The following is a 26,194-nucleotide window of genomic DNA, read 5'->3' as shown; positions in this document are numbered from 1 at the left end:
ATAACCCCGGGCCATTGCAGTTTTCTGCTGATAGGAGCACCAGCCTGGGGTTTCAGATAAGTAACTACAATCAGTTGGGGGTGCCTAACATTTGGCACCCCAAGTGCACCAAGTCTTTCCTTCTCCTTTAAGTAGTTATCCCTTTTATATAGAGTTAAAAGGTTGAACTTGATGGACTTGTGTCTTTTTTCAACCTAACCTACTATGTTTCTATGTACGTGTAATGGTACATGGGAAAGCGATAACTGACTTGATAGCATTAGGTGCTTGCTGGTATTTCCTATTCAGACTGAACAGGGGAAATGTCAATGGAGCTATAAAATGCTTGGGCAACAGAGTGCTTCAAATCACCCTGCTTTTCCATTATCCTAAAGAATAACAAAAACCTTACAAAGGATAAGGCCACACTGCTACTGAAACGACTGGGGACACCCACCCTGTGGCATATATTGTCAGACCTTCAATCCCCTGTCTTGGGCTCAAAATACTCTAAAGGGATTAATTTATAGTATAATGTAGAGAGTGATATTCTGCAACAATTTACAATTGGTTTAGATTTTTTATTGTTTTTGGTTTTTGAGTTATTTTGTTTTTTATTCAGCAGCTCTCATGTTTGCAATTTCAACCTTCTGGTTGCAAGGGTCCAGATTTCCCTAGCAACCATGCATTGATTTTAATAAAACACTGGAATATGAATAGGAGAGGCCTGAATAGAAAGATTAGTAGTAAAAAAGTAGAGATAACAATATATTTGTAGCCTTACAGAGCATATTTTTTAAGATGGTGAACTCCTTTTGAAAGCTGGAAAGAGTCTGAAGAAAAAGTCATGTCATTCAAATACTATAAAATAAGTAGAAATGAAGGCCAATTGAAGTTGCTTAGAATTAGCCATTCTATAACAAATTGAAACTTAACTTAAAAGTGAACTGTCCCTTTTTACAATGTGTTTGGGTTTGAAAGAGTGCTGATTGGTCTGTAGGACCGATGATAACAGTTATCAGTACCAAGCCCTCCTGGGGGATGATAACTGAAATTCTCCTGTTCTTTCAGAACCGAAACTTGCTTTTCAGTGGAAATGTTGTACCAAAACTCAAGCCTCTTCATTGCAAACAAATGGAGTGACTTATACAAGAGATCCTCTGCACTCAATCCATTATCAGTATATTAAGGACATTGAAACATTATGTGCCTTTAGCTACTAAAAGTGACTTGCTAGGAGTGAATTGAGAAATAATAAAAAGAGGAGGATACAGTAGAGAACCTGAATGCATTTTAATGACTGTTTGTGCCACCTGCAGAAAGTGCCATCAGATGTGGTCATGCGTCCCAAACATAAGGAGATATTCCCTCAGCCTCCACCCGGCCACTGACTTTAGTGCCCACACCACGAGGAACCCTTTTCAGCGCACTGAAGATGAAAGCTCCTTTCTTCTAACCTAGAGAGGCGACCTCTTGTTTTTTGTACATTTCTGTGAATAAGGAGACCCCTTGAGATTTGTATGTGCTGACCTCTAACATATGTCACGCGTTACCAGATCACCTTGCAAGCGCCTCTCTCCAGAGAAAACAAACCCAATTTTGACTGGCTTTACTCATAATCTACATTTTCTATTCTTTATTAAAGGGACATTTCCACCAAACAATGTCCCCTTTTTACAAAAAAAGAAAACAGCTCTGTGTATTTGTCTTCCAAATAAATTCATATCGCTCTCTCAACAGTATCTCTTCACAGTGTGCAGAATGTATAGGGAATGCAACCGTATAATAAAATTTGCCTGATGGAAAAATGTAATCCTAAAAAATTTTCCAAATTCACAGCCATTCAAAAATTTTAGTGGTTTTAAGGTCAATAAAGTTTAAGTTGAAAGTAGTATGGGATTTGTTATCCGGAAACACGATATCCAGAAAGACCTCAATTACGAAAAGGCCATCTCCCATAGACTCCATTTTATCCAAATAATCAATATGCAGCCATTCAAAATTTTAGTGGTTTTAAGGTCAATGGTAAAGCTTTAGTTCAAAGCAGTACAGATATGGGATCTGTTTTCCGGAAACCCATTATCCAGAAAGACCTGAATTACGGAAAGGCCGTCTCCCATAGACTCCATTTTATCCAAATAATCAAAATTTTAAAAAAATATTTTTATTTTTCCCTATAATAATAAAACAGAACCTTGTACTTGATCCAGCCTAAGATATAATTAATCCTTATTGGAAGTAAAACCAGCCTATTGGGTTTATTTAATGTTTAAATGATTTTCTAGTAGACTTAAGTTATGAAGATCCAAATTATAGAAAGGTCCGTTATCCGGAAAACCCCAGGTCAGAGCATTTTGGTTAACAGGTCCCATACCTGTACCTGTCTGCCCCTTGCCAGTAAAATACCGGCCAGGTGGCAACCCTACCCTTTGCCACCTGATGGGTTTGGTTGTGCTTTGGCCAGCCAGCATTTTTTCCTGTAACCTAGCTTTAAAACCAGAAATATAGGTCATATGTCATTGGCAATATTTCACTTCCCCTACCAACTACTGTATTTAATGTATGTGTCTTTGGTAAGGAAAGTGTTAAGACTGCACAACCAGTAGAACATGTATATTTCAAAAAGGCTACACAAAGTCTTAAAGGGGTGGTTCACCTTTAAATAAATGTGATGTAGATATTGATATTCTGAGATGATTTGCAGTTGGTCTTCATTTTTTTTCCAGTTATTTCGCTTTTTGTTCAGCAGCTCTCGGTTTGGTATTTTAGCTGCTATCTGGCAGTAATTACCATTCAACCAGGCAGTGGTTTGAATGAGAGAAGGGAATATGAATATTAGAGAGCCTAATAGAAAAATAAGTAATATAAAGTAACTATACCAATTAAATCATAGGCTTTCAGAGCAATAGCCTTTGGCTGGTGGGGTCAGCGTTCCCCATTTGAAAGCTGGAAAGCAGCAGATGAGAAAGTAAAATAATTAAAAAAAACCTATAAAAATAAATAATGAAAATCAATTGCTAGGAATAGGTCATTCTATAACATAATAAACTTTAACGGAAGGGTGAAATCCAAAATCTGTAAATACCAAGTCCCAGTCTGGAGGAGGAGAAGCAGAGAGGGAGGCTGGGGAGATAATCCTCTATTCGTACAATTTTCGGACCGTGTGTGGAGAGTCCCGACATTTTTCGTCTGACGGAGATCTGTCAGTCCTCTATTCGTACGATTTTCGAACCGTGTGTGGAGAGTCCCGTCATTTTTCGTCCCACGGAGATCAGTCATTTGGTCGATCTGACAGGTTAAAAGATTTCTGTCTGCTGCCGAATTTCTCTGCATGTATTGCCGATTGGACGATTTTCAGAGGGAGACTGTCAAAACTTTGTTATCCATAACTTTCCTATGATTACTGTCAGGAGCAGAATATTGTTTGATCTGTTCTTTTCTACTTTATTTGATCTGAATGGTTAGTGGCAGGTCGGGAGATGGGGAAGTCCAATCGGATCTTTGCATCTATGGCCAGCTTAAGAAACACTAGTGGATTGTCTGTATCAATATGAATGGTCCGAAAAACCACACTAGCACACAAGACTTGTATCTGCAGGGCAAGCCCTTGCAAAAGTTTTTACTGCTCCGCCCCTTTGTCAATATGAATGGTAACATTGACTTCAGACACTTGTAACTTGGGATATTTTTCAAGTTGGCCTTTGGCACATTTGATCTGTATGTCCATAGGACACCACAGACAGAAACCTTGTAACATACATAAACCTTATACAGGTATGGAATCCATTATCCAAAAACCTATTATCCAGAAAGCTCCGAGTTACAGGAAGACACACTCCCATAGTCTCCATTTTCATCAAATAATTTGCATTTGTTTTGAAAATGATTTTCTTTTTCAGTGTAATAATAAAACTACATTTTCTGTGATCCAAACTAAGATATAATTAATCCTTATTGAATGCAACACAATCCTATTGGGTTTAATTAAGGTTTAAATTATTTTTCAGTAGACTTAAGGTACGAAGATACAAATTACAGAAAGATCCCTTATCCGGAAAACCCCAGGTCCTGAGCATTCTGGATAACAGGCCCCATACCTATAGTATTATATTGAGTGTGCACTAAAAGGGAAGATATTCTGCTTTATATTGTTAGACCCTGCCTGTATTTTGTTTTTGAGAGGCAATAAGTATAATATAATTTTTAAATCAGATCCTTTCGACATGAAAAGTATAAAAGAAACAGAAGTGTTAGGATATTGCAATGGGGCAAGTAGAAGGAATAACAGGACGGTGGTTTGTAGAGATGTTCGAGAAATAAAAAGATATAAATAAAAAAGGCAGCATTATTAGAGCCAGTTATACACTGTAAGTAATAGAAGGGGCAATAAGGGCCATTCTTGTTTGATCTAGCATATAATTGACCATGAGAATAGCTAGTCATGTTGCAAAGTCTGATTTCCCATAAATACCAAGAACCCGGCCTCAGAGTGCAGGCCCCTAGAGTATGGAGCCAGCTCTCCTTTTCTTTTCAGACTGTTGGCTCTGGCGCACACTAATACAGGAAAATGCGTGCAATCTGATATGAAGTCTTGTGGGTTTGCTTTCCTGGGCAATATGAAACCACAAGGTTCAATTTTATTGAATCAGAAATTATATATACCTATATATTTTTTTTAAAAGTGAATACAGTTAATTAAAACGTATTTGTTTAAGCTGAACACTTTCATGGGTGAAAGAAGTGATATGTCAGCAAAACTGCAAAGGGAAAATTATGTATATGTGTCAGTGTTTTAAATTTTTACAATATGTACTTACTGCCCTGAACAAGCATTGGTCTAATTTATAGTGTCATTCTACTAGTTTTAGCCCAAAATATGTGACCTCACTCTCTCTCTTACCTGTAATGGCCTAGTCCTATAGTCCACCTGGTAGTCACCCAAAACTTTGCCTTTTTGGATAGTTACCAGCTATGCGCAGTGAGATAGCAGAAAAAGCATTGTTATCATTAGAGATGCACCGAATTAACTATTTGGGATTGAATCCCAGAATCCTTCATGACAGATTTGACCGAATACCGAACTGAATCTTTATTTGCATATTCAAATTAGGGACTGGAATGGAAAAAGTGGAAAAAACATTTTTTTACTTCCTTGTTTTGTGACAAAAAGTTATGTGATTTCCCTTCCCAACCTAATTTGCATATGCAATAAAAAGATTTTACTTTGTTTCGACCAGGCATGAGGATTAGGACAAAAAAGCCTGAATCTTGGCTGAATCCTGGATTCTGTGCATTCCTACTTATCATATTTACCTACGTTCTTTCTGATGTAAAACAGTTTGGAAGTTGTGTCCTAGAGTTCATTTGAGGGTTTGGAATGGGTCACTGAGCTTAAAAGGCTGAAAGAAAAATCCCTACTTGGGCATGGCTCCTTAATACTGCTAGGCCACTGTTCTGCAGAATGGGACATTTGTGTAAATATAATACATTTATTTACTTCTTGTAGATAAAATGCGTTTCTAGCAGTATAGTTGTGCTGTAGCTTAAAAGTAATGCATTAAAAGTAATGCAACCTGCAGTTTAACCAGTAGCAGAGAAGACTCCACTGAGGGCCATGCATGGAGTTATAAACATGAGGCCATACTTGTTGCCCACCCAGTTGTCTGTATGTCTTACTGCATAAATGCCATATCATTTCCCATATGTTGCAGACCTAGGCAGCTCATGTTATTGTTTCCTGATCTCCCCCAGTGGATGCCCACTGTGTGCCAGCTTGTTACTAGCCATAATGGCACACATGTGGGCAGTTCCTTTCCCAGTAACCAAAAAAGGTACAGGTATGGGACCAGTTATCCAAAATGTACAAGCTACAAGATGTACAAGCTACTGTTTTATTATTACAGAGAAAAAGGAAATAATTGTTAAATATTTGGATTATTTGAATAAAATGGAGTCTATGGGAGATACGGCTTTTCCGTAATTCAGAGCTTTCTGGATAGCAGGTTTCTGGATAACGAATCCCATACCTGTTATGTAAATACAGGTATAAATGGGAACTGTTATCCGGAATGCTCGGGATCTGGGGCTTTCTGGATAATGGATCTTTCTGTAACTTGGATCTTCATACCTTAAAAGGGTAGTGGCAGACAGGGAGATTAGTCGCCCAGAGACAAATCTCCCCTACATTGGGCACTAATCTCCCAAAATGCCTTCCTGCCAGCAAGAACACGAATCACCGATGGGATGGCATACATTTCCAAAGTTGCCTCATGTGGAAACTTCGGGCGACTTTGGAAATCCAAAGCGATGCGTATGACAGCCCACCAGCGATTCACATTCTTGCCAGCGGGAAGGCATTTGGGGAGTTTGGTCTTCCGAAGAAAAGAAGATTTGTCGATGGGCTACTAATCTCCCAGAATCTTCACGTGTGCCACCATCTTCAGCTGGCCACAGACGCAAAGATCCGAAAGTAAGAATCAATGTACGATCGGACTTTCCCATCTCCCGACCTGCCACTAACCATTCAGATCAAAGTCATAGGCGGATTTTCAATAAGGCTAGGGGAGGCTAAGCCTCCCCAAACCTGCCTGGCACCTAACTAAAACAAAACTCTCTCCGTTTCTGACTGCTGGTTTATACCTTTAACATTGTGGAAACCGGTTCTCTGAGCTGCACACTGATTGGATCTTATTCCTCATGGTTTCCCCAATCAGAATGCACATATCTTGACTGACAGTAGAACTAGCCAATCAGGTCACAGATAAAGGAGGGGATGGGGGTGAGATTCGGATCGTCGGAAGGCACTGCAGAAAGGACTAGAAGGAACCTTACCAGAGGTGTAACTAATTTGCTGCAGATTTCAACTTACTGCTCCCACAGGTACAGTACTATACTGGAAAAGCTCTAACGGCTTAAACACTATCTGGAATAAAATAGTTTCTTTTGTCAAAGTTTTTTCTCTCAACTAGCACCAATAATATACCTATCTCCCTTGCTCCAATCTTGAATGAACTCTTTCCCCATGAAAAGCAAATTGTGCTTTTTATGTTTTTGCACTTGTTTTTTTTTCTCTTACTTTGTTTATTTTAGTCAAAGGGGTGTTCACCTTGACATTAACTGTTAGTATGTTATACAATGGCCAATTCTAAGCAATTTTTCAATTGGCCTTTATTATTTATTTTTATAGGTTTTGAAATATTTGCCTTCTTCTTCTTCTGACTCTTTCCAGCTTTTTAATGGTCACACCATCTAAAAAACAAATGCTCTGTAAGGCTACACATGTATTGTTATTGCTACTTTTTATTATTCATCTTTCTATTCAGGCCTCTCTTATTCATATTCCATTGTCTTATTCAAATAAGTGCATGGTTGCTAGGGAATTTGCACCCTAGCAACCAGATTGTTCAAACTGCAAATTGGAGAGCTGCTGAATAAAAAGCTAAATAACTCAAAAACAACAGATAATAAAAAATGAAAACAAATTGCAAATTGGTTTAAGAATATTACTCTCTGCATCATCATAATAAAAGTTAACTCAAAGGTGAACAAAACCTTTTAAGTCTGTAAGTTAGTTAGTCAGATATTCTGAGACAATTTTTAATTGTCTTTAATTTTTTTTTATTATTTGTGGAGCTTTTTATTCGGCAGCTCTCCAATGTGCAATGTCAGCAATCTGGTTGCTAGGGTCCAGATCACCCTAGCAACCATGCATAGATTTGAATAAGGAACTGGAAAGGGGTCTGAACAGAAAGATGAGCAATAAAAAAAAGCAATAACAATAGAATTGTGGCCTTACAGAGCATTTGTTTTTAGAAGAGGTCATCCCCATTTGAAAGAAAGAGAGTCAAAAGGAGAAGGTAAATTAAAAAACTATAAAAAAAAGAAAAGAAAAAATGAAGGCCAATAGAAAAGTTGCTTAGAATTAGCCATTCTATACACATAAAGTGTACTTAAAAGTGAAGCACCCCTTTAAGGTGGCTTGGAAACAAACCAATGTTGTATTTCAGTGGCAATGTTACAGTGTGGGGGCATAAATATATCTGAATCTCTGCCACTAGTACCCACTGCATATCACTGCATATCACTGAATATATGTGCTTGTTTTGTAAATATAGACTAAATCTCACATCTAAGCTTAACACTGTTTAACACTTCACAAATATATCACCCCTTTGTTAAAATTAAAGGGACATCTGTGAACACAAATGGATTGAGAATCAATTTAATATGAGTTGTGGAACCCACAGAACCGCTTGAGGTAGTTGGGGTTAGGGTTTATTTTCATTCCAGTGGTGCATCCACTAAGCCTCACAGCAGCTTTAGGTCAGTCTATGAATGGCCCATCTTTAGCCTCCCCAAACAAAAAATTCACCCTCCGCCTATGATCAAAGTCTTACCATTCCGACCAAATAAAGTAGTAAAAGAACAGATCAGCCAATGTTCTGCCCCTGACAGCAATCGTACGATAGACAAAGCTAGTGACAGTCTCCCACTGAAAATCGTACGATTGGCAATACACGGAGAGATATTACCCGCAGCCGACAGAAATTTTCTAACCTGTCTGATTGACCAAACGACCAATCTCCGCCGGACGAAAAATGTTGGGACTCTCCGCACACGTTCCGAAAATCGTACGAATCCTCGATTCGTACAATGAGATTTTTGCGTCTATGGCCAGTTTAAGTCTACTAGAAAATCGGTAAACATTAAATAAACCCAATAGGCTGGTTTTGCTTCCAATAAGGATTAATTATATTTTAGTTGTGATCAAGTACAAGGTACTGTTTTATTATTACAGAGCAAAATGAGGTCATTTAAAAAAAAATTGGATTATTTGGATAAAATGCAGACTATGGGAGACGTAATTCGTAGCTTCCTGGATAACGGGGTTCCGGATAACAGATCCCATACCTGTATTGTAAAGATAGGGGGGAAGCTGTGAGGCAAAGAAGCTGTAATAACATTTAGCTAGCAAACTAATGGAACTTGTAGTAATTGTAGCTTATAGTGTAGCCTAAAATATCACAAGGTTTTGTCAACAAAAACAGTTAAATGTGTAAAAGGTTCTGCAGCTGGTCTTAAGTAAGTTATTGGTACTCAGCTCATTTTCTCTTAATTCGATTTAGACATTCTAAGAGCCTATGTATTGCATTGGGACTTTACTGTCACATGGGCATCCTTAGAACTTACTTTGTGTATATCTTTTAAAGGTTGGTAGTAGAGACTGGTTGAGGAAAAGGTCTGGGGATCCCAGTGTCTCTGAACAGTTTTCCCAGGTATCTAAAAGCTGAAGTGGTGGATGGGGGAACAACCTGAATTAACATCAGAATAGAGGATGAGTTTTTATAAGTTGGTAGTTTGTAGGGCGCTATAGGTGGAACAATACAATGTGCATGGATATTGAGCAATAGGAGCATGAGTGGAGAGCAGTTATACAATAATATGTAGAATGTACAGTGAGTTCATGCTGAGAAACAGGAGGGATTATAAGGAACAGTAGGAGGTACCTAGACTTCAAACAATCACATGTACTTGATCAACGAGACATTCCTCTCCATTTTTTTTGTTGTGTGCAGATGCTTCGGGATTTCTTTCCACACATCCATAATTTAGATCTTTACGAGGTGCAGACTCCACTGTTTCTTTTTACAAGTGAAATCTTTAAAACCTCAACTTGTTGATAAAGATTAGAGCTAATGAGGTCAGGATCCATTATCTCCTCTCTCTCTGTAACACTAACAACCTGAGCCAGTCTCTGACGCTGCTCAATTTGCCACCATGTGTTTCTCCTTTAGATCCGATCTGCAAGAAAAATACTGAGAGAATCAGGATCAGCTGACATTAAACCCTAAGGCTTTCACCTTACAAATCCCACTGTACATTTATCCAGCAGGAAATCCAGATCTGCTTAATGTGCCGCAGTATTTAGGGAGTCAGTCCTGGCAAGGACCAATGAGTACAGATACTGGTAAAACGTTGCAAGTGCTGTATACCATATAAACCCATATGCAAAATGGCTAAAGAGCTGGTAAAAGTCATGTGCAACCCCCTCCCCCTGTTTGTATTATTTTGCAATGTATATCAAATATCATTTCAAAATCAGGTTACACGCTATTTATTGGAAACCCCATGAGAATGGGTTGCGTGTGTTTGTTCTTCCTGCCCGTAAGGGTTTTAATAATAGAATATCAAATAAAGCCCTTAGAACTGTCATTCAGGCTGTTATTCTAAGGGACAACTGAAGTCTGTCATAAAGTTACCAGCTGAGCCCCTGGCATGCCGTTTTGGCAGCTTCACATAAGATCCCTAACTAGCGTGATAATATTTTAGTTCTGGTTGCATTTTATGTTAGTGGGTGCATAGCAAAGAACTGGCTTATCATTTGAAAATGTGATTAGCAATGTCACAAATGTGTGGCCTGAACCCTGTTTATTTGGCAGTAGAAGGTCTGGAGAAACACAGAGCAGTGTCGGGCTGGGACACCAGGGGCCCACCATAAAACCTTAGACCAGGGGCCACTCTAAGTATATTATTCTTCATCTCCTCAATCAACCTCTATTCTCCTAGTCTGTTTTCTTGACATACTATAATTAATTATTCCATCTATTTAGCCTCTTTGTTCTCATAGAAATAGGGAATGGCCATGAAATAGGCCAAACGTTTAGCAGCATGAGGGCCCACTGACACCTTGGCCCACCGGAAGTTTTCCTCGTATCCTGATGAGCCAGTCCGACACTGACACAAAGCCCAAGGATTGTACCTAAATTATATGAGTTAGGATAAATACATACAGGGCCACCATCAGGGGGGCACAACTGTACCGGGCCCAGTGGTTTAGGGGACCTGGTCATGCTGCACTTCCTGGATTAGCTGGGCCGGAATAAATTGCAGGAAGTCGCTGAATGGAGCCAAAAGGAGCATAAGTCGTCGAATAGACCTGAAGAATAGGCAAATGAAGAAGACATTTAAAGGTAAGTTACACTGACCCCTGGCCACCAATGTTTTTTTAACTTTTATGGTGGACCCTGACCACCAATGGCTTTTTATAACTTGGGGGGGGCTGGGCACCAACGTTTTTTTTAACTTGAAAGGGTCCCAGGCCACCAAAAAATGTGGGGGTTCTGTTTTAGCGCTGTCTGTGTGGCCTTTTTGCAGTGGTGTAGGGTGGGCAGGATCTGGGGTGGGGGTTTGGGGGCTGGGGCAGGCGGGGACTAGGGGGCCCAGAAAATGATGTCATGCAGGTCCCACGTGATTTCTGATGGCGGCCTTGAATACATATACATAAACACTTACACTTGGGTTTTCAGGCTGTTGGAGTGCCTTTTTTTTGAGTATCTTAAAAACACTGTTCCAAAGTGCCCTAAAGCACCCCCATGGACTTTCCTGGCAATCCCCTTACAAGGATAGTGGTAGTACCAGACCTCTCCAGGCAACTCTCTGAAAAGTGCATTTGATCACTTTGGCTACTCAAGGCTAAATAAAAACGTGGGACTCAAAGCCCCACTAGCCACTACAGTAGAAATAAAACAACCAGTAAAAAATAGAAATTCGGTCCCACAATTGATAAAGTGATCGAAATTTTGACAAATAAAAAGGTTAAAGAAGACAACTCCTGTAGTGTGAATGTGTTTAAGGACAACATTGGTATCAGTGTTCCCTCTAAGCCATGTATGTGCTTTAGTGCCCACACATACTAGTTAGTTCAACAGCACACACAACTGTGACATTATTCATGCTATGGAGCCACCATAATGCTCTGCATTACACAATAAAAAGAAGAATACAGGTTTAGGATCCATTGCCATGAAACCCGTTATCCAGAAAGCTCCGGATTACTGAAAGGCTGTCTCCCATAGACTTTATTTTCATTAAAATAATTCAAATATTTATAATGATTTCCTTTTTCTCTTTAATAATAAAACAGTGCCATACTGGGCTTAAGCGATGTTTAAATAACCTTTTAGTTGACTAAAATTACAGAAAGATCGCTTTTCGAGCCCTTATCTTTGGGTGACCTGTTGTAGTTACTGGACTTAACATAAAACTACATCACCATGACTGGGAGAGGATCAGAACTGGGCTTGGGAGAATTTCTGTACTGTGCATGTGCTCAACCAGGCGATTTCCAACATGCGACCTCCACTGATTTTACTTTTCAATCTCCTTTAAATAACTCTTCCCTGATCCCATTAAATGAGTCTTCCATGATCCAATTAAATGAGTATTCCATGATTCCAGCAGTGCATGTTGGTATGTGTTAAGTCAGATTCCTCACATTTGCTAGAGACAGATTTGTTAAAAATGTGCTTTTCATATTTTGCCAAAAGCAGTGCTTTTGAAGATTGACTTATAGCATATGACATTTCTTTTACAGAAAGCAATAGAGTTATGCCTGTACAACATGGGGCATTTGCTATATATATATATATATATATATATATATATATATATATATATATATATATATATATATATAGCTGTATTCAGCATCTAGTTTTTGTAAGCCTGTTATAAGGTAGGAAATGAAAACTAAAATATGATTGGTGTTGGTAAATCAGCCCTCATACTTGCTGGAGTACTAGTGAACTCTCTTTACAGGCCTATGGCTAAGGGCGAAGACACACAGAGCTACTAGTAACAGCTACTTGTCACAGCTACAAAATAAACAATAGTAATAAATGCCTTTGCTAAGACCCTACATGAGGCAATTCTCAGTATTGTCTACGGCAGGGTGTTTTTTGGTATTTTGTAGCTACAAAAAGTAGCTGCTACTATTAGCTCTGTGTGTCTTGATCCTTAAAGCACCATGAGCAGATGCTGTGACTAGGGCTGCCACCTGGCCGGTATTTAACCGGCCTGGCCGGTAAAAATGATGGTTGATCCCAATGTTATTAATAGGGAAAAACGATAAATATATAGGAAGGCCGGTATTTTTTTCCAGAAAAGGTGGCAACCCTAGCTGTGACAGAGCACTATGATAGAATACCTGATTTAGAAACTCATAGCAACGAGTCAGTAGATAGCATTTACTGCTGTGCAGCTTGAAAACAGAGATCTGATTGGTTGCTATGGGTTATTAGGCCAGGTCTTTTATTACAATATTAAACTTGATTATATTACCTTGTATGTTCTTAGGCAGGGGTCCCCAATCTTTTTTTTACCAATGAGCCACAATCAAATGTAAAAAGAGTTGGGGAGCAACACAATCATTTAAAAAAGTCCCTGGATATGCCAAATAAGGGCTGTTATTGGCTATTTGGAACCCCCTATGAGGACTGGCAGCCTACAGGAGGCTCTGTTTGGCAGTACATCTGGTTTTCATGCAACTAAAACTTGCCTCCAAGCCTGGAATTCAATAATAACATGGGGTTGCCCAAGTGCACTTTGTGGATTTTATTTGTATAAGCTTCATATACTTTATCTCTAGCTCTGCAGCTAAAAGGCTAATATAAAGGGAGACAACGGCTAAAACTGCCACATGCGGCATGCAAAGCCTGTGGAATAATAACTGGGTTCCAGGCTGACTGTGGGCAAATTCTGGGGGGCATGGGCTGCATGTACATTACAGGATAGTGAATGGTTTTTGGAAGTAACAATTGCCTGGAATCCAGAAGCTCCAGGCTGCTCAGTTGGTTCCTAGAATTTAATAACTAGTACATGATGGCTGCCTATGGTCTAGAATCTAGATATTATTCCCAGAATGGTACATATTGGTTAGGGCTGTTTGTAACCTCAGTGAATAAAGTTCACAGCAGGTATTGGCATGCGTTGCTGTTGCTTTACTGAGTTCCTCTATTTTTTTTCTCACCCCCGAATGGCATTATCTTAAATTGGCTGAAAAGGGAGAATTTCCCATCGAAAAGTCCCCGTGTTGACTTAACCATGTAGATAAGGCTCCCGCTGAGAAAGCTGTTTTTCTCTGCTAATTTGCTTTGTAGCTTAATTACCAAATGTATGAAATCCTCCCTGGATAGAATGCAGCTGCAGCAATTACAGAAAATAATACACCAACTAGGATCCAGTTTATTTGCTTTTTTCTGTCCAAAACGCTGTATTTAATCTCACAGGATCTGATAATTGTGCTTTTGCTTGTACATATTGTATACCAGCTACCAGTTCATTTTTATTATTTAACCCCTTGAGAAAAGGCCAGCCAATATGGCTGTAGAACAGTCACTTTTTGCATAGCTTTACACTGCTGCACTCTGTTCCAGACTGCAGCTTAACCAAGGGCACTAATGATTGCTATGTGAGCACTAAAGGGCACACTCTTAGAACCTGAGTACCAGGGTAACGTAAATGACCCCTGAATTATTTTGGTCCAGCTGAATAGCATGCAAGTGAAGGTTGAGTACTTGACTGGTAACTCTTAAGCTCCCCATAGACGCGACGATTCTTCTTGCCGAACTACCGATTTTAGGGAAGTCCGACCAATCCTTCGAAATTATCGTGCGGTTAGTGGGATTTGAACGATCGTACATCTTACGATTTTTCGGCCGACATCAGTCAGGAAATTGATTGGCCAGGTCAAAAAATCTTTGTTAGTCCCAGTGCAATCTATCTATGTTTGCAGGGCAAAGCAGGCAGCTCCCCTTTTGTTTTCCTGGCAAAGGATCGTTCCGAGAAAATCGTGGTCTCACGATGAGGATCTGATCTTTTAAAAATCTCAACATCTATGGCCAGCTTTACACCAACAAACACTGCAGCGATTTACAAATGGGTGCAATTATTTCTGTATAGCATGTGTGTGATGGGAGGAGCAGAATTTTGCTGTATACACAATGAAGTTGGAATGCTGGGGAAAAATAAATTGGGGCAAAAAAAAAAAAGCATTTCGGATGTGGTTAGAAAATGAGGCCCAGGGGCTTATCATTCTGACAGTCGGCTAAGAAAGCACCAAATCCTGGATTTGGTTCAGAATTTGCCTGAATCCCTAGTTTTCACTTTTTATTTTTTATAGTTTTTTAATTGTCTTTTTTCACAGACCCCCATCTAAAAATCAATGCTCTTTGAAGGGGTTTTCAACTTTGATTTAACTTTTAGTATGATGCAGAGAGCGATATTCTAAGACAATTTGCAATTGGTTTTAATTTTTTATTATTTGTGTTTTTTGAGTTATTTAACTTTTTCTCTCCAGTTTGCAGTTTCAGCAAACTGGTTGCTAGGGTACAAATTACCCTAGCAACCATGCACTGATTTGATTAACAGACTGGAATATGAATAGGAGAGGACCTGAATAGAAAGATGAGTAATAAAAAGTAGCAATAACAATAAATATTTGGCCTTACAGAGCATTTGTTTTTTAGAAGGGGTCAGTGACCCCCATATGAAAGCTGAAAAAAAAGGTCAGAAGAAAAAGGCAAATAAAAAACTATACAAAAATAAATAATGAAAACCAATTTAAAAGTTGCTTAGAACAGGCCATTCTATAACATACTAAACATTAACTTAAAGGTGAACCTCCCCTTAAGGCTACAGTTATTGTTATTGCTACTTTTTACTTTAGTTAGAGCCACAGACTATCTGTACATTGTTATCTTGGTAAATGGGTTAAAAATATTTTTTTTTACATTTTTCCCAAATCAGCAGCCTTGTTATAGGAACAGTATGTGATTTATATAAAGAACAGCTTCTTTGCTAAGAATTTTCCCTTTAGAACAGTCCATTCTATAACATACTAAGGGGGTGATCACGTGATTTTTTTCATAAAATCGGAATTTTAAAAAATATCACAAATTTTTCAGAATTTATTAAACCACGAGGATGGAAAAGTCAGAATCTGAAAATCCCAACGATTTTTTGATGTGCGCTGGGTTTTTGGGAAAAAAAATCTGAGTTTTCAGGGGAAAGATCCGAAATAATCGTGAAAATCAGATGAAAAATTTGAAAAAATCTTTTTTTTTCCAAAATTTTAGGAAAGTGTATTAATAAATAAACCCAAAAAACCCATGTGGATTTGGTCAGAGTTTTTTTCAGAAAATATTGAGATTAATTCGGACTTTGATAAATAACTAAATAACCCCTAAGTGTTAATTTAAAGGCAACCAGCCTCTTTAATACCACATTACTTATCATTACTGGACAACCTCCAATTGATGGAGGGATTTTGCTCATCTGAATTTTCAAATTAGGCTTTAGATTTGGTTTGGTGTCCAGCTGAATCTTTTGTGGTGGATATGAGATTTAGATGTATCCTAAAATTGTGTATTAGATGCATACCTACAGACAACCCACACTAATGGAATTAAAGATACACAGCTTGCACCAGCTGTAGGGACCCATAGCAGCCAATCAACAAGCAGCATTTATGTATGATTAGTTGCTATGGGTTACTAGACCTGGTTTTCAGCTTTTTTGTCAAGCCCAGTTTATTCATGATGACTTTTCTGGAGCAATGCTTTTGGATTGTCATGACACATGGACTTTGGGACATTCAAGGACTTAGAAAAGTCTTGTAATCCCTGTTCATTAAGAAAAAAAGCTGTTTTGGGCATCCAGATATCAAAGAGGGCATTACATTTGGAACATGTTTACGTGTAGTACTTTAGATAGCTCTTGACTCAGTTACAGCCACAGACTATCTGTTCATTGTTATCTGGGTAAATGGGTTAAAAATAATTTTCCCCAAATCAGCAGCCTTGTTATAGGAACAGTATGTGATTTATATAAAGAACAGCCTCTTTGCTAAGAATTTTCCCTTTAGACTCTGCCAGAATCTCTGATAAATGTCGCCTACATGGCCCTCCTTTAACCAAAACAACCCCGTGCTACTGTTGGCAGTTACAGTGCTTGAGGAGGTTGGATGGGACACATGAGATAGGTTCCCTAGCAGCTGGAGATAGCCAGGTTCCCACAGGCTCTGATCATCTTCCGTGTGAATCGTCCCATCAGAAGACAAGGTGCATCTTTTATCAGCCCACTTTAAATACAAAATAAAATCATTATAACAGCTTCAATAGAGCAACTTTTTTATCTACTGTATATTCTGCACAACACTGTGATTTTATGCCTCATTTGCGAAACATGGGGCTGGTCACAAAATGCGAAAACGAACACAAATGGGCTTGCTTACGAATTTAGATACACAAGCTAGGGAGCACCGACATCTATAAGATACAGAAGTTGCATCCACAGCAAGAAGAAGAGCACAAATTGCACATATCCCATGGGAACAAGTGTTTCATGGATGATTTCATTTTGCACCTCTTAGGGCTCCAGAACTTTAACCTATGGGATTTATAAGTTAGTTTAAAAACCAGTGAAATGTGGGTGGTGGGGCAGCTATAACTAACACATTATATATGTTTCTAAAATATCATGTCTTTCAGCATCACCTGTATTTTGGAAAGGTCTAAAAAGGACTGCATTGCATGAAGGCATTTTTATTCTATAAGGGGGTTAGGTAATAAAATTATGTAATAAATAAAAAGCACTAAGTTTGCCCAGCAGCAGTAACCCATCGCAGCCAATCAGCAGGTAGTATTTACGGGTCACCTGTTTAAAAGCAAACCTCTTATTGTGTGCTGTGTGTTACTGCTCCTTTACTTACACATGGTGGTCTGTGTCTCCCCAAGAGTTTATGCAGTTGCGCCCAGAAGTTCACAAATGTCCATGAGTATGAATTGAATCTGTCAGTCACAGTGGGGAGACATGATACATGTGCATGTGTGTTTTCATACAATTTATCTGTATGTGTAAGGCCAGCTGAAAGGGGTGGTTCACCTTTAAGTTAACGTTTAGTATGGTATAGAATGGCTAATTTCAAGCAATTTTTCATAGTCTTCCTTATTTATTTTATATAGTGTTTTGCCTTTTTCTTCTGACTCTTTCCATCTTTCAAATGGGGGTCACTGGCCCCATATAAAAAACAAAATGCACTGTAAGGCTTCAAATTTATAGTTATTGCTACTTGTTATTACTCATCTTTCTATTCAGGTCCTCTCCTTATCATATTCCAGTCTCTTATTTAATCAATGCATGGTTGCTAGGGTAAATTGGATCCTAGCAACCAGATTGCTGACATTGCAAACTGGAGAGCTGCTAAATAAATAGCCAAATAACTCAAAAACCATAAATAATAAACAATTAAAATAAATTGCAAATTGTCTCAGAATATTGCTCTCTACATCATACTAAAAGTTAACTTGAAGGTGAACAGCCCCTTTAAGGGTAAATAATAGTAGCCAGAAGGGTAAGAACCTTATTAGAGTATCCATGAACACAGAGTTGCTGTTTATGAGAAATGATGTATCAGTCTCATACATTTATTCAATGTATTGGAAACAAGTATTGAGGGCTTATCTTTATAATTATACTTTATTTATATAGCACCAACATATTCCTCAGCACTTTACAATGATGATGACATTCACTTCAGTCCTTGGCCCAGTGGACCTTTATCATATAAATAAGATTGATTTTCTTGCTCAGTTCCAGGTTTGTTTTATTCCTGGCTTTTTACACTTTTGATCCTAGCCAGTAGTAGATTGTTATTCACATAAAATGAAGTTTATTTTACCTGCATGTTTATCTTGGCCTCCTCTCAACTGATACAAAGAAGGTTGCTGGCTGTCAGTAGTCCTTGTCACTTTAATCCCAGTTTTGGCAGATGAAGGAGGTTCAGTTGGCAGGAGACTTGATGTCTCTTTTCATTTCCCGGGATAGAACAGCCCTCAGTCCAGCGGCCTCAGACATATTGTGTTACTTTGCCAGAACCCAACTCAATTTCCATTCATTTAATTGGGCAAGAATTCCTTACAGTTAATCAGCCACTTAGATAGAAGGACACGTCTGTGTAATCACTAAACTAAACTCTTGTTCTGTATGTGTCACCATTAGTCTGCCACTGTCTATCTCTTCATCTATATGATTATATACATACATTTACTGTGTACATTGTATTGCATGTCTATCTGTCTATCTCAGTACAATATTAACATAGTAAAATATTTTAAAAACTAATATCTATCTATCTATCTATCTATCCCATTCTACATATATCTATCTATCCCATTCTACATCTATCTATTTATCTATCTATCATCTATCTATCTATGACATTCTATATCTAGATATCATTTATCTATCCCATGTTACATCTATCTATCTATCTATCTATCTATCTATCTATCATCTATCTATCTATGCCATTCTATATCTATCTGTCTATCTATCTATCTATCTATCTATCTATCTATCTATCTATCTATCTATCATCTATCTATCTATGCCATTCTATATCTATCTGTCTATCTATCTATCTATCTATCTATCTATCTATCTATCTATCTATCTATCTATCTATCTATCTATCTATCTATCTATCTATCTATCTATCTATCTATCTATCTATCTATCTATCATCATCATCTATCTATATATCTATCTATCTCTATCCTATCTTTCTATTTGTATCTATGTATCCACATCTATCCTATTCTTTCTATCCACTTATATCCCCTGTAAACACTTCACATGCGGCAATCCATGGTAATTGGCTGAAAATGTGGGACAAGTAATTTTTGTGCGATTACCTGGATTGTCCACAAGTGTTTTACATGCAGTAACTAAAATGAATGGGACGGGGGAGGTATTTTTGGACAGCTTATGGCACCTTGGAGAGGAGATTTCCCATGGGATAAAGCACCCCATTGGACATTGCTCTTACTAATGTCACAGCATAGAAATTAGGGATACACCGAATCCAGTATTTGGTTCGGGATTTGACCAAGATTTGGCCTGTTTCAGCATGATTACTATTTGGCCAAATCCAAGTGCCTGGCTGAACCAAATCTGAATCCAAAAAATCACATGACTTTTCATCAAACAAACAAGGAAGACAAAAATTTCCTAGCCACGGACTGCACAAGCAGTTGTCTTTCCCCATTTTTTCCTCTAATTTACATATGCAAATCATGGTTCAGATTCAGTTTGGGATTCAACAGAATCTTTCACAAATGATTCGGAACTTGGCCGAATCCTATAATAGTGGATTCAGCGCATCCCTAATAGAAATGCACAGTAACATAGCAGAACTGTTAATGAGGCCAAAGTGTTGGGCACTTAAAGTTATAGTGCTAATCTCTTAAATAAACACAGCTGAGATGAGTATAAATTCTGAATCAGAATCAGAAAGGTGAAATGATACACGTATGCTGCTATTCCCAGAGTTTCCAGGTAGGTAAAATAATAACCATCAATCTATAGCATTCTATAAAGCAAATTAAGAGGCTTTCAATGGCGCCATAGAGCTGAGAAGTTGAAATGTATACTTCCTCTGAATGGACTTAACCCGGGAAATGCTGATTATTCGTTGGGTGTGTCCCCCCTGCAGTGCCGGAGTAGTTAAAATAACACCTTCTCTATCCTCTAACATGACTGTGATTTTGCTTACTTGCCTGTGGGCACTGGAGTGATCCGTGTGTCATTTTGATAACTTCTAAACCACAATATTAAGGTTTTAGGCTGGGGCGAGTTTAAAGGAATTGTACAGAAATGCAAAAAATTTACCGTAAATGGCTTTATAATAATCAGCATTTAGAATGAGCTGTAACAACCTCTGATTTTCAAATTGCTAGCTGCAGGCCAGATTGATCTGCTGGTATATTGCTTGGTTTTTCATGATTTTTTGTTTGATTATTGGGAGATTATGTGGCTGAGTGAATGAATGATAACATTAAAATAATGCTCTTGCTCGTGGAGATGCAATATTACCTGCTACAGTTTCTATATCAATGAGGTGACAGCATGGCAGCAAAAGTGCCCATAGTTGTAAGTATGGAACATTACCCATGGAGCCATTGGGTACAGACCAGTGAATACTCTCATGGAATTGCTACTCGTTCCCTTACCAGCTACTTTATGCACCTTGCATGTTCCAACAGGTATTGTAGCCATTTCCCTACATTTGTTTGCTGAACTTGTCAGTTGATTCAGTATTTGATGCTCTGGGTGCTCTTACCAGCATGCAGATTGCAGGTATTGGGCAGAAAGGCCATTTAGCATTGGCTGCTTCTATCCTGTAGCCCAGGGCATGATTAGCTTCTGTTTTGAAGTTTAAAAAAAGATTATTTTTTTATCATTCTAATGGAATTTGTGTTCAATTTAAGCCGTTTCTTTATTATTACAGGATCAACATGCCATGTAGCTCAAGTTGTCCCCAGTAGCTGAAATGTATCTTAAAATCGGCAGTTGTTTTTAAGGGTAAGTTCGTTTTAAGATTTAGCATGATGTAGAGTAATAATTCTCGCTGGATTTTTATTGTTTCATCTTAGGAAGGGAGGGGGGTGTTCTCAACCATAGCAACTGAATATTATAGTTGAATATGGAGAGAATGTTGGAGAGAACATTAATATAAAGTAATAATACTATAGATATGGTATCCGTTATCCTGAAACTCATTATCCTGAAAGCTCAGAATTACAGAAAGTCCATAGACTCATTTTTTATCCAAATACTCCAATTTTTTTTTAAATGATTTCTGTTTTCTCTGTAATAATAAAACAGTACCTTGTACTAAATTAATATATCAATTATCCTTATTGGAAGCAAAACCAGTCATAGACACTTTCCAAGATGGGGACAAGTTTGAAGTCCTGAATCATGGCTGCTTTTGAGAAGCTGAAACTTTAGGCTGGGGCAATCAGTTCAGTATATAAAGTATGGCATTTTTAGCCATATTAATTTCTAGGGTTTAGTTCTCCTTTAAGGCATGAAAATCCCAATTATAGAAAGATCCATTTTACAGAAAACCCCAAGTCCCGAGTATACTGGGTAACAGGTCCCATACCTGTAATAGTAAAATTCAACTTCACAATTAATATGATGACTGGAGAGAGCAAGAATAAGAAAGCAAATAAAACCACTTACAAAGACAAATCGCTAAGTTGTTTAAGTTTGTCCATTAATCACACCCTAATGGAACGATATATTCAGATGTGTAACTGTAAACCTGGTAAACTGGGTAAAAGAAAGTGCATATTAAAATGGCTGTGTATTTCTCTTCACGCATGATGTTACACCAGAGTTTATTAACTGTTTTTGAATGGGACCCATAATAAATCTGGAATTAACTCAATATTGCATTTTATTACTATTGTAGAAAAAACATGTTGGTCTATTATAAGGATCATGGGAACAAATGGGGACACCAGCGCCGAAATCATCCATTAAAAATAACTAATCACAGTACAGGTATGGGACCTGTTGTCCAGAATGCACGGGACCTGGGGTTTTCCGGATAACAGATCTTTCCGTAATTTGGATCTTCATACCTTAAGCCTACTAGAAAATCATGTAAACATTAAAGAAACCCAATAGGCTGTTTTTGCTTCCAATAAGGATTAATAATATCTTAGTTGGTATTAGAGATGTCGCGAACTGTTCGCCGGCGAACTTGTTCGCGCGAACATCGGGTGTTCGCGCTCGCCGGAAGTTCGCGAACGTCGCGCGACGTTCGCCATTTTGGGTTCGCCATTGTTGGCGCTTTTTTTTGCCCTCTCACCCCAGACCAGCAGGTACATGGCAGCCAATCAGGAAGCTCTCCCCTGGACCACTCCCCTTCCCTATAAAAACCGAAGCCCTGCAGCGTTTTTTCACTCTGCCTGTGTGTGCTGAAGAGATAGTGTAGGGAGAGAGCTGCTGCCTGTTAGTGATTTCAGGGACAGTTGAAAGTTTGCTGGCTAGTAATCGTTTTGATACTGCTCTGTTATTGGAGGGACAGAAGTCTGCAGGGGTTTGAGGGACATTTAAGCTTAGGTAGCTTTGCTGGCTAGTAATCTACCTTCTACTGCAGTGCTCTGTATGTAGCTGCAGTGGGCAGCTGTCCTGCTTCTGATCTCATCTGCTGACTGCTGCAATAACAGTAGTCCTTGTAAGGACTGCTTTTATTTATTTTTTTGTTGTTTTACTACTACTACTACTACTACTACTATAAGAGCCCAGTGCTATTAGTCTAGCAGTGTTGGGGAGTGGGACTGGTGTGCTAATCTGCTGCTCCTAGTAGTTCAGCAGCACCAACTTTAATTTTTTTTTTTTAATATTCATTTTTTTTTATTTTACTTTTTTTTATTTTACTACCGCTGTAGTAGTGTATAAGTTGACCTTTTAGGCATTATTTGCCCTGTAGGCATTATTTGCACACTGTTTTCTTCAACCCGCCATCGAGCTGTGTGACCTTGTTCACATTCTGTCTAAATATCCATAATATTACCGTCTCCAGAAAAAACACCGGAGTCACTTTTTTCAAGCAGCCATAATATATTTTACGTAATCCGTATCCACCGCTGTAGTAGTGTATACGTTGGCCTTGTAGGCATTATTTGCACACTGTTTTCTTCAACCCGCCATCGAGCTGTGTGACCTTGTTCCCATTCTGTCTAAATATCCATAATATTACCGTCTCCAGAAAAAACACCGGAGTCACTTTTTTCAAGCAGCATTCATATATTTTACGTAATCCGTATCCACCGCTGTAGTAGTGTATACGTTGGCCTTGTAGGCATTATTTGCACACTGTTTTCTTCAACCCGCCATCGAGCTGTGTGACCTTGTTCCCATTCTGTCTAAATATCCATAATATTACCGTCTCCAGAAAAAACACCGGAGTCACTTTTTTCAAGCAGCCATAATATATTTTACGTAATGGCGAAAAATGACTATTTTCAGCATTTATATGGCATATTTTTTCTGGCAACTGTGCTTCAGTGGCTGCGTCCAAAAAAACTGGGCAAACAATGCCTACAAGGTCAACGTATGGCAGTTGTTTAAAGAGAACAGTAGATTACTAGCCAGCAAAGCTACCTAAGCTAAAATGTCCCTCAAATCCCTGCAGACTTCTGTCCCTCCAATACAGAGCAGTATCAAGCAGATTACTAGCCAGCAAACTTACTATCATCTGTCCCTGAAATCACTAACAGCTCTCCCCCTACACTATCTCTTCCAAGCACACACAGGCAGATTTTTCAGATACATTTTTGCCCTTGATCCCCCTCTGGCATGCCACTGTCCAGGTCGTTGCACCCTTTAAACAACTTTAAAATCATTTTTCTGGCCAGAAATGTCTTTTCTAGATGTTAAAGTTCGCCTTCCCATTGAAGTCTATGGGGTTCGCGAACCGTTCGCGAACCGCTCGCGTTTTTGCGCAAGTTCGCGAATATGTTCGCGAACTTTTTTTCCGACGTTCGCTACATCCCTAGTTGGTATCAAGTACAAGCTACTGTTTTATTATTACAGAGAAAAAGGAAATCATTTTTAAAAATTTGCATTATTTCATTGTAATGTAGTCTATGGGAGCCGGCCTTTCCTTAATTCAGAGCTTTCTGGATAATGGGTTTATAAAGGTGTGTATTTCCTTCTTGATCACTGTAATTTACATCATTATTTCATACTACATCTGACCTGGTGGAACATAGAACATGGTGGGTATATATATATAAAAACCCCCGTCCATTCAGCTTGTTAGATTTACTCTTCCTCTACAAAATGTGTTCTGTAGCCTTGCCTATCCCTGAATCTCAGTTCTTACTAGGATTAGCAGGTTATTAATAAATAATCAGGGTAAATAAAAGCAGTAATAATTTGATAAGGCAGGAACCACAACATTGGTTATTCTAAATGTGGCAGAACTACATGCCCAAGCATCGCTTTCACATTGACTGATACTAGGAGTTGTAGTGACACTGTGTGTGTTTACACACAACTATTTATTAGGCATACATCAACATATTTCGGCCTCCTCATTTTGTAAACAATGTATAGAACGATCAGTTCCCCATAAATAATCGTCAGGAACCTTCCAAGGCCCCTTTAAATGGCAACAGAAGCTCTGAGAACCTTTTTGATGCAGAGAAATGTTAAAGAGGTGGGTCTCCTTTACTGTACATTAACTTTTATATGCTATGTAATGGCTAATTCTAATTGGCCTTCATTATTTATTTTCCATAGTGTTTTAGTTATTTGACTTTTTCTTCTGACTCTTTCCAGCTTTCAAATGGGGGTCACCGACCCCATCTAAAAAACAAATGCTCTGTAAGGCTACAAATGTATTGTTATTGCTACTTTTTATTACTCGTCTTTCTATTCAGACCTTCTCCTATTCATATTTCAGTCTCATATTCAAATCAGTGCATGGTTGCTAGGGTAATTTGGACCCTAGCAATGAGATTACTGAAATTGCAAACTGAAGAGCTGCTGAATAAAAAGCTAAATAACTCAAAAACCAGAAATAAAAAAATGAAAACCAATTGCAAATTGTCTCAGAATCTCTACGTCATAATCCAGGTTATCTCAAAGGTGAACAACCCCTTTAATATGTACAATTAAACACAAACAAAGGAAAATCACAAAATGGTATTAACCAAAAGCAAATTTTGCTTTCATTGTGATCAGAGCTAATTGGTATATTTTGGGAGCAAAACGACTCAAGATTTATGAATTCGTGGTTTAAGCCATTTATTGCTGCCGTAGAACGTGATGTATTCCGTAGATTTTTTTATGTTCTTTTTTCTGTAAAAAATGTAACAAATAGATTTTGCCATAGATTTGATGGATTTCTGTTTATAGAAATTTATAGATAGGACAACTCTCATCAAACAGTGAAGATGGATAATAAAAATAAATGCATTTTCTTCTTTGGAGGGTCCGCACTCATTTACTTTGTCCTTGTGCTTTTTCTTTTTGGCGACTCTAACAGAGGCTTCAAGTGACCATGACGAGGTCCTGTGTGACCTTTTCTTTGGTATCAAAGGGAAAACAGAATTGGGCCGAGGCATCTCCACCGCCAGAGAGAGAAAAAGGGAGAAATTCCCAGTGCAGATAAACAGCTGCATTTCCTGCAATTAGCAGTGATGGGGAAGGTCGTGATAACTTTGCACGCAGGAATGCCATATTTCATCACTACGTTCCCTTGCTGCACATACTTCAGGTTTAACCCTTTGTTGCTTGGAGCAGCCTTTTATGTGCACTGGGCATTGGAAGCCAGGGTGGCAGGGAAGGGGATATTAGAGAGGAGAGGAAGCAGGATGCATTGTTGGCAGACATAGAGGGAGCACAAGGTCTGCTGTTAGCAAAGGGAAAACCAGATTCACAGGGGAAGGAATGCACCCAGCGCAGCAGCATGAATTTCAGGACTGAAATTATTATTATTATGATCATGCAGTAATGAAATGCCAACATCAGTAGCGCTGTACAGTTCTCAGTGTGTATACATAAAATACAT

General features: G+C 38.5%; 1 long non-coding RNA gene across 2 annotated transcripts in view; it reads left to right on the top strand.

Annotated features, from left to right (window-relative positions):
* The window catches only part of LOC121393827, a 62,253-nt gene that overhangs the window by 7,976 nt on the left and 28,083 nt on the right, over positions 1-26,194 (top strand). Inside the window, exon 3 of one of the 2 annotated variants that reach the window (XR_005961391.1) lies at positions 21,107-21,180. This is a non-coding gene — a long non-coding RNA (uncharacterized LOC121393827). Of the gene's footprint in view, positions 1-1,298; positions 1,878-21,106; positions 21,181-26,194 lie in introns of those variants that run through there. The other variant, XR_005961392.1, reaches the window with a different exon arrangement.

Source organism: Xenopus laevis, chromosome 5L, assembly GCF_017654675.1.
Source record: "Xenopus laevis strain J_2021 chromosome 5L, Xenopus_laevis_v10.1, whole genome shotgun sequence".
Lineage (NCBI taxonomy): Eukaryota > Metazoa > Chordata > Amphibia > Anura > Pipidae > Xenopus > Xenopus laevis.
Note: the sequence above shows the minus strand (reverse complement) of the source record. Positions and strands in the feature narration are given on the sequence as shown.